The following is a 9,501-nucleotide window of genomic DNA, read 5'->3' as shown; positions in this document are numbered from 1 at the left end:
CACTTACTGCTAATTATAAGTGATATTTTACAGTTAATAAGTATCTGCCTGCATATGTATAAAGGCCTGAGATTGTCCTTTGTCAGTTCTTCATAACATTTGTAGTTTTAGATGTCATTTGAGTTGTATGAAAGATTTTTTGAAGTGCAAATCGTCTTCATTATATGTGCATCATTTTATTTTTTGTCAATTCTACTACAAGGAATGCAAAATGATTAAAATAAGACATAGAAAGTATTAGTGGAAGACCACAAGAAATTATTTTTTTTAGATCCAATGTTTCGGTCTCCATTGTTTTCACTGGGGTTCAAGTTCGGGTACCTGAACCAAATTTTGGACTAAACTTCAGGTTGGGTGCTAGAACCCGAACTTCTATGAGTCCGGTCATCCCAAATTACAAATACTGATGTAAAATACTGAACGTGTGCATGTGGCCTAACCGTGTACCTAATAAAAAAAAATGCAGGCTGAAAAAATGCACACAAGGGTTAATGCTCTGGAGTTACAAAGGAAGCAAGCTTGTTAGGTAATTAAATCTTCGGTTTGTTATCAGTCCCAGAACAGGCAGGGTTAAAATGATCTCTTGGTTTGGGCAGTTCCAGGTAATCCTTGTTAATACCCTTCTGCATAAGAGATCCTAAGCTCTTCATTGGCTGCAGCGTACGGTGGAGGAGGAAAAAAAAAAGCTTCCCATATTTGCAATGGGTTGGTCCCCGGTGTGGGGCATGTAGGACCCCTTGTCAGTAGTGGATGGTAATGGAGGTGGCGGTAAGGTGTGAAACCTAAATGGCTGTGTGTATGTATAGCAAAGGCCACAGCTGGGAGGCAGAGAGCTGAGAAATAGAGGGAAAAGCCATCTTGTGTGTGTGTGTAGTCCTGGGAGAGGGAGGAGGAGGAGAAGGAGGGATGGTCCACTGTCTCATAGGCTCTGGCAGCTGCTGCCTGCATAGTGGTGCTTCTTTCACTGGCTTTCAGCAGTCATGAATCATTATGAGTCCAGTACAGGCATAGCTAGCATGCCAGATCAGCTGCTGGAGCCTCTGTCTGCTTGGATATAAATGGACACAAGACAGTGTCTCCTCTGCAGAACCCCCTCCAGTGCAAGGTAAGATGTCATTTCTGGACCCTCCTGCCGCTCATGTCTCAGCATTGTGGAAACTTGCCTGCCTGCATCTTGCTCTGCCCATTCTGCCCCCATCCAGACCTGTAACCAGGCAGGGGTAGCCAACTTGGCCGGCACTACTGAGCCCCCTTACTGAATGAGAGGCCTCAGTAGTGGTGTGTGACACTATGGTGAAAAGCCCTGCAGTACTTACAGGGTTACGTTATCCCGCACTTTAATATTTTAAGATTGGAAGTAATGATATTCCCAGGCGAAATGTTCGGGTCCCTTACCCCACCCTGACGTCTAATATTACAGGATGGATTCCCCTCCTGTCCTGCCACCTTCTGTGATAGTGACACACGCTGAACAGGAAAGCCATAAAATAGGTAAACCCATGAGTGACCTTGAGCATGCCATGTTATCTCCTTTGATGCTTTAAAATGAGGCAGCAGCGGTTTAAGAAGGGTTAATAACCTGCATGAATAAATGAAGCCCTGTAATACACAGGCAATGTACGTGGAGCTCATTGATAAAGGCCTTTCCCTATACCTAGTCCTGGAGCTGGTATATTTGGGCACAGTGCTGAGGAAATCCCTCATGGCAGCTGACCATTAACCAGTTCCCTGCCTTGTATAGTGCCGTATGTTAAGCCTATGTGTTGGTTGGCGGTAGATAATAGTAGAAATGTGTGCGGTATATGGATGCGGTCCGATATTACAGCACCACATACTGCACATCAGCGCTCCAGACCTCTCATTCATTGAACGGGCAGGCATGTTACTGTGGATCTTCTATGGGATGCACCTGATCTCAGCCTCCACAGATATCTGCTTCTATCGGTACAAATGAGGAAATGCTGGAATTTGCCCAATACGCACCAGAGACATTTTGCCGAGCGAATGAGTTTTAATGTTGTGCCAAGGCGGACTGCAGTGTCTGGAGATGGTCCCTCTGTGTAAAGTTAGATATGGGTTTCCCAAAGGTATGTTCCTGAATTGGGACCTGACACATCTGAACCAGCGGACTGTGGCACCGAGAAGCCAAGCATCGTGCAGTCCTCTGGAGTTTCCTATTGAGATTTATTGATAACTAGAGCCTGACGCAGAACGAGCGTTGCATACAGAATGAGGATAGAACATTTTTCACCCAAAACCTAACAGTAAATTTTGGAAAACCTGGCATCAGTATTCAAAACCATACTGGTTGTTGTTTTTGGTTAGGAGCTTCCGTGGAGGAAGTTAGTAAATGGCAATCAATATGGATGCACTTCCTGATGTACCTTTTACCAAATGGGAAAGCTTAGCATTGAGAGGTACAAGATCATACACATTTTACATATGGCTGCTGCAACAAAATAGGAAAATGCAAATCTACAAGATGTGTACTGTAGTTTGACCACTGTCGGCTATAGTTTTACGCTGGGTAGGGAAACCTAAGGTGGTACTGCATATATTGCAGGGACTGTGGTGATGGATACAGAAAATAACTATATAGTCATTGGCACAACTAAAGCTAATTACCAAAACTTCTAATATAGGTGGGCACAGCTCAATGAGAAAAGGTCCCAATAACTAAAGAGGCTACACAGACGTATCAACAATAGAATGATAACCAAAAACACAACTTAAATACGGATAAAATTGGCCAAAGATAAAAAAGAAAGACCCTGGCCCAAGCTCCAGAATCCAGTTATCCTTGGCGGTCAGCACCATCTCATGCCTGTATATGGCCAGGATCACACATACCCGAGATACGTCCGAGTCTCACAGGTGAAACCCAGCTCTGGCACCGGCAGTCCAGAGCGGAGCGTGCGTCTCCATGTATTGCTGTGCGGCTGCACGCTCCGCTCCGGTGTGCCAGCGCCAGAGCTGGGTTTTCACCTGCGAGACTCGGACGTATCTCGCGTATGTGTGATCCCGGCCTAAGAGTGAAAAGTCACCACTGGACACGTACTGCCAACCTTTGTACTATCCTGCTAGTGCGTTAGTAATCCAACCTGGTCTTCGAAAACTTTTTTCTTTTAAATAACATAAAGTCTCCTTTCACTGCAATTCTAAGACCGACGTCACACAAGCGTATGTTTTCTCGTGCAACAGAATCGGGCCAATTATGCAAATGACAATCAACTTAAACTCTGTCAGACTTTGATCTGAGTGTCAGTGCAATGTGATCAGATCTTCTCACATGAGAGAATCACAGTACAGGTGCGGAGGAAACAGAGAAAGTACATTTTCCATCTCCATTGCCAGCATCCACAGTAATCGCATTGCACTCAGATCACATCAGAGTGCAGTCCGATGTTTAACGCACACCCATAGACATGTATGGGTGAGTGTGATCCGATTGTCAGATGCAATTGTAGCATGCCTAATCGGCATGAGAAAATGATCGCAGTTCTGGGCTGCCCCATAGAATAGCACATTGCATAGCACTCCACCGTAATATATCCTCATGTGATCGAGCCCTAACCCAGCCTCCAGCAGACTTCTCTAGATCTGCATACTGCTCCCCCAAACATCTTGTATCCTTACCTGATCCTACAGATTGAAAGTTTGTAATGGCAGAGCTAGTACCTAACGACTATGGTTTACTTGTCCTTACCGCACCACTATCACAACCTAATAATACATAGCAGACAACTTTTATCTAGATCAAAATGCTGAATTAGAGATTACACATCCTCAAGGCTGATGGTCTTCTATGACAGCACATCGTGTCCTGGCCCTCAGAGAGTCATCACATGGGGCCTCCATAGGGCATGAAAACCACAAAAAGAGGAAAAAATCCTCCAATATTCAAGAAAGAAACAAAAACAGCAGACCCAAGTAAAATGGCAACTGCCTCCATAGGGCACCACTTTATGAAGATAACATATCTCCATAGTATGGCATCTCATGAAACCTCTACGTGTCTCTGTATGAAATCAAAATCACAGAAAAGTGCAGTATGGCCCCAAACACTTCTAGAAGTTCCATGCCATGGCTTGACACAAGTCTAAGCAACAGTTGTGCGCTGGTGGACCAGCTTTTAACTTAAAGGAGTATTCCTCCTATAAAGCTCATTTTCTTTTGTGCAATATACAGTTATGTAGGTTACTTTTTATATTTCATCTTCTGTATTGCAGTGAAATTGTTTCTGAAGTCCCTCTAATCTTACTGCTTGTTGCAGCAGGTTGCCATAGATTGTGTACTACTTTGCTCACTAAAGTATGAGCATGGTTAGTATTGTCCTAGCCTGTTAGTGCTATACAGGCAATGAAATAGATTTTATGTTTTCCATCATATCAGGAAAGGACACACATCCCTATATTTCTAGCATGTATCTGTGTATCTAACAGAGACGTTTCATCCCTACCACTACCCTACCCATGGGCGGACACTGACAGCTTGGGACCCCTGTGCAAGAAATGTGTCTTGGCCCCCCTCCTTTTATGGCGACAAAGCTACATACTGTATATACATATATATATATATATATATATATATATAGCCACACACATGCATGTATATATATTACATTGTGTCCTTTTATTCTGTATGTTGCCATCCCTTATTAGACAGTGCCTTCTCTTGTTATGTACAGCACCGTCCCTTACATAATGGATTATATAGAGCCTTGTTTTTTATTACATATCGGCAGGGCCGTATTTAGAGTTTCTGCTGCCCTAGGCACTTTTAGTGCTGCCTCCCCCTTTGGTAAGCATGACACTATCGGCAGTGACTTTTGGCAAAAATCGCTGATGTTAAAGTAGCCTTTTGCAGCAGATCGGGCAGTTTTTCCGCATCTGCCGCATAACGGATCACTTACGGCAACACTGCATTTGGCCTCATTCATTTCCTATGGGATTTGTGGACATTTGCGGCACTTGCCGCGATCCGGCAAATGCGGTATCATACTTCCCAACTTTTTAAGAAGGGAAAGAGGGATAAAGGGCAAATTTTAGGCCATGCCTCTGACCACACCCATTTCACAACTAGTCACACCCATATCCACACCCCAACCACACCCATTTAGTACTGCTGATCACACTGTTTCATAAACAATAATTATAAACGAAAATATGGCCACACAGTGCTCTATACTGTATAATGGCCACACATGATGCTCAATACTGTATAATGGCCACACATTATGCTCAATACTGTATAATGAACCTCTAATCATATATGTTGAGGGGGCACCACGGTCAAAAGAGTGGGATCACAACCCTGACCTACAATGTATACATAGCCAGAAACAACAGAGAACAAAGTGAAGGTCATACAAACGGGGATCACCACACAATGGATTCAGCAAAAATAAACACAACCTTTATTAATATATATTAGTACACATGAAACATGCAATAGAAAAAAAACACAATTAAAAACAATTAAAAGGGTATTGGCCTGCGCCAGAGAAAACAGGCCAATACCCTATAGGAGGATGCCTATATGGACACCACCGTACATACACATACAATACAATAGGGCAAACCCATAAATATGTCTTTAGAGGTGGACAGAATAAAGAACAATCCTACCAAAATATAGCATTGTACAGTTTACACAATCAGTGCTGCTACTAATGCACGAAGCCACCTTATTGTCTCCGCTTCACCTGCGCTTATGTGATCAGGCCATACACGGCTGGTTATCGGTTCATGGTATTGTATGTGAACGGCTACACATGGGGCTCCTTGCACTTTTTACTCGTATTTAGCCTTATTTGGTGATGTGAGTCAGGATTATTACTCCTGTGCATGCCGATTAGGGATATTCCTTTACTAGGGGCAGCATTGATGGCTGCATTAGTAGCAGCACTGATTGTGTAAACTGTACAATGCTATATTTTGGTAGGACTGTATGTTGCCTTTTTAATTGTTTTTAATTGCGTGTTTTTTCTATTGCATGTTTCATGTGTACTAATATATATTAATAAAGGTTGTGTTTATTTTTGCTGAATCCATTGTGTGGTGATCCCCGTTTGTATGACCTTCACTTTGCTCTCTGTTGTTTCTGGCAATACTGTATAATGGCCACACATGATGCTCCATACTGTATAATGGCCACACATGATGCTCCATACTATATAATGGCCACACAGTGCTCCATATTGTATAATGGCCACACATGATGCTCAATACTGTATAATGGCCACACATAATGCTCCATACTGTATAATGGCCACACATGATGCTCAACACTGTATAATGGCCACACATGATGCTCCATACTGTATAATGGCCACACATGATGCTCAACACTGTATAATGGTCACACATGATGCTCCATACTGTATAATGGCCACACAGTGCTCCATACTGTATAATGGCCCCACATGATGCTCTATACTGTATAATGGCCACTCAGTGCTCCATACTTTATAATGGCCCCACAAGATGCTAAGTACTGTATAATGGCCACATATAATGCTCCATACTGTATAATGGGCACACATGATGCTCCATACTGTATAATGGCCACACATGATGCTCAATACTGTATAATGGCCACACATGATGTTCCATACTGTATAATGGCCACGTATGATGCTCAATACTGTATAATGGCCACACACGATGCTCAATACTGTATAATGGCCACACAGTGCTCCATAGCTCCATACTGTATAATGGCCCTACATGATGCTTAGTACTGTTTAATGGCCACACATGATGCTCCATACTGTATAATGGCCACACATGATGCTCCATACTGTATAATGGCCACACATGATGCTGCATACTGTATAATGGCCACACATGATGCATACTGTATAATGGCCACACATGATGCTCCATACTGTATAATGGCCACACATGATGCTCCATACTGTATAATGGCCACACATGATGCTCCATACTATATATTGGCCAGACATGATGCTCCATACTGCATAATGGCCCCTCCCTCCCATCTTGTATGCATAGGTCATCTCCCCCCTCCCATCTTGTATGCATAGCTCATCTCCCCCCCATCCTGTATGCATGGCTCATCTCCCCCCTCCCATCCTGTATGCATGGCTTATCTGCCCCTCCCCCTCCCATCCTGTATGCATGGCTCATCTCCCCCTCCCATCCTGCATGCATGGCTCATCTCCCCCTTCCATCCTGTATGCATGGCTCATCTCCCCCCCTCCCATCCTGTATGCATGGCTCGGCTCCCCACTCCCATGCACGGCTCCCTGTCCGCCTTCATCCTCCCCCCATCCTCCCTGACTGTCATACTCACCTTTCCCACACCGCGCTGAACATCCCTCCATCTCTGTCCCGGCGCAGCACCTTCTTCTTGCGTAAGCAGTCATGTGGTACCGCTCATTAAGGTCATGAATATGCGTCCATATTCATCACTTAATGAGCGGTACCACGTGACTGCTCACACAGGACGAGTTGCCGGAGCTGAGACCAGGCATCGCTGGAGCAGGGTGAGTATGACATCTTCAAAGAGGCAGGCGGGCGGGCGGCTGGGGGGCGGTCGGTCAGGAGGTGGCCCCGGACTTTAATTAAAATAAAAAAAAAACAGAAAAAAAACTTGCTCGGGTGCCGCCGGGGGCATCGTCCCGCCCTAGGCATGTGCCCTCAAGTGCCTTGTGCCAAATATGGCCCTGCATATCAGCCTGACATTAGCTCTATAATGCAATGATGGCTGATGGAGCATGGGAAAGCATTTCTATTGGAGAAGCTTTTTGGACTGGTCGTCTGGTCACTGGCTCCTCCATCTGCAGTCATTTTATATCTAAAAAGAGAGGGGACTATGTAATAAAAGAGGGCGCTGTGAGTAACAAAGATAACAAGAATGCATTATGTAAGAGACAGCACTGTAAATAACAACAGAGGAAGCTATATAATAAGGGACGGCACCATATATAACTAGAGAGGATGGTGCGTAATAATGGATGGTGTTAAACACAATAAAAGAAGAAACTATGTAACTAAGGATGTTATTATGCCTAATAAGTGAGTACACTATATACTAAGGGACTGTGTTATACATAATAAGCAAGTACACTATATACTAAGGGACTGTGCTATGTGTAAAAAGTGAGTACACTATATACTAAGGGACATAATAAGCAATAATAAGAATGTCTTCCTCCACCTCTCCCTGTTCCTAAGTCCATTGTAAATCCACCTTACTCCCATCCCAATCCCCCGCTTATTGTCCTCCTCCCCCGCATCCCATTATTGTCCTCTCCCCCACCCCATCATTGCCCTCTTCACGACCTCCATCTTTGCCCTCTCCACCACCTCCATCATTGCCTTCTCCCCCACCACCCCATCATTGCCCTTTCCACCACCTCTACCAATGCTTTCTCCCCCACCACCCCTTCATTGCCCATTCCACCACCTCCATCTTGCCTTCTCCCCGACCTCCATCATTGCTTTCCACCACCACTATCAATTCCTCCTCACCACCACCCCATCATTGTTCTTTCCACAACCTCCATCATTGCCCATTCCACCACATCCATCATTTCCTTCTCCCCACCATTCCCATCATTGCACTTCCCACCACCCCCTTCATTGTCCTTTCCACCACCTCCATCATTGCTTTCTCCCCCACCACCCCATCGTTGCCCTCTCCTCCACCTACACACACACAGACACTCACAGCACCATTCACCTCTCTGCATGTTCCCCTGCAGTGCTACACATGCACGCAAACACACACACACCACCTCTCATCTCTACACACACACGCACACACAGTACCACTCACCTCTCTGCATGCTCTCCTGCAGCCGCAGCTTCACCATCGCCGGCAGCTTCCTCTCTCTGGCACAGCCGCTCGCTGAATCATGACGTCATCCAGCCGCTCTGAGGTGCGAGACAGGAAGCGCGGGCAGGAAGCACAGGATGGATCCTTGCAGCTCTGCTCCACTGCCATTAACTTTTGTAGGCAGCGGAGCTGCAGGGATTGCTCCCTGCATGCAGCACATGAGGCAATCTGACCAGGGGCCTCCAGAGCCTCAGGGCTGGATAAACAGGCCAGATTACCATCATTATTAGCCACCCTGCAGGGGCCCCCCTCTACCTCTGGGCCCCAGTGCAGCCGCATCCGCTGCACATGCGGTATGTACGTCCCTGACCCTGCCCATTGTATTTTATACCATAAGCGTGGAACCAAGAAGGAACAAAGGGGTAAGGCACTTCAATTTTGGGGGTAAAGAGCTGGGAAAGTGGCCAGAGCGCTTGCAGGTAGTCTTATCTATTCTCCTTACCTGGTGGAGCAGAGGGAGACCTGACAAGACAACCTACACGCCACCAATGAGCTTCTTGGGCTAGGAAGCCACAAACCTGATGAAATATGTGTCCCAGGGACACAGCTGTAGGAGCTTTTGGTGCCTTGCAAGGTCACTAGCATCGGAGGCAAAATGTAGATTCAGAAGCCAAGACTATTAGGCAGGTGTGCTGG

General features: G+C 45.4%; 1 protein-coding gene across 3 annotated transcripts in view; it reads left to right on the top strand.

Moving 5' to 3' along the window:
- The first annotated feature begins 870 nt into the window (after positions 1–870).
- The window catches only part of RIMBP2 (RIMS binding protein 2), a 524,709-nt gene continuing 516,078 nt past the window's right edge, over positions 871–9,501 (top strand). For 2 of the 3 annotated variants that reach the window (XM_069756049.1, XM_069756051.1), the window contains exon 1: positions 949–1,105. The gene's annotated coding sequence lies outside the window, so the exon portion shown is untranslated. Of the gene's footprint in view, positions 1,106–9,501 lie in introns of all 3 variants that reach the window. The other variant, XM_069756050.1, reaches the window with a different exon arrangement.

The sequence above is a fragment of the Ranitomeya imitator genome, chromosome 1 (genome assembly GCF_032444005.1).
Source record: "Ranitomeya imitator isolate aRanImi1 chromosome 1, aRanImi1.pri, whole genome shotgun sequence".
NCBI classification, from domain to species: Eukaryota; Metazoa; Chordata; class Amphibia; order Anura; family Dendrobatidae; genus Ranitomeya; species Ranitomeya imitator.
Note: the sequence above shows the minus strand (reverse complement) of the source record. Positions and strands in the feature narration are given on the sequence as shown.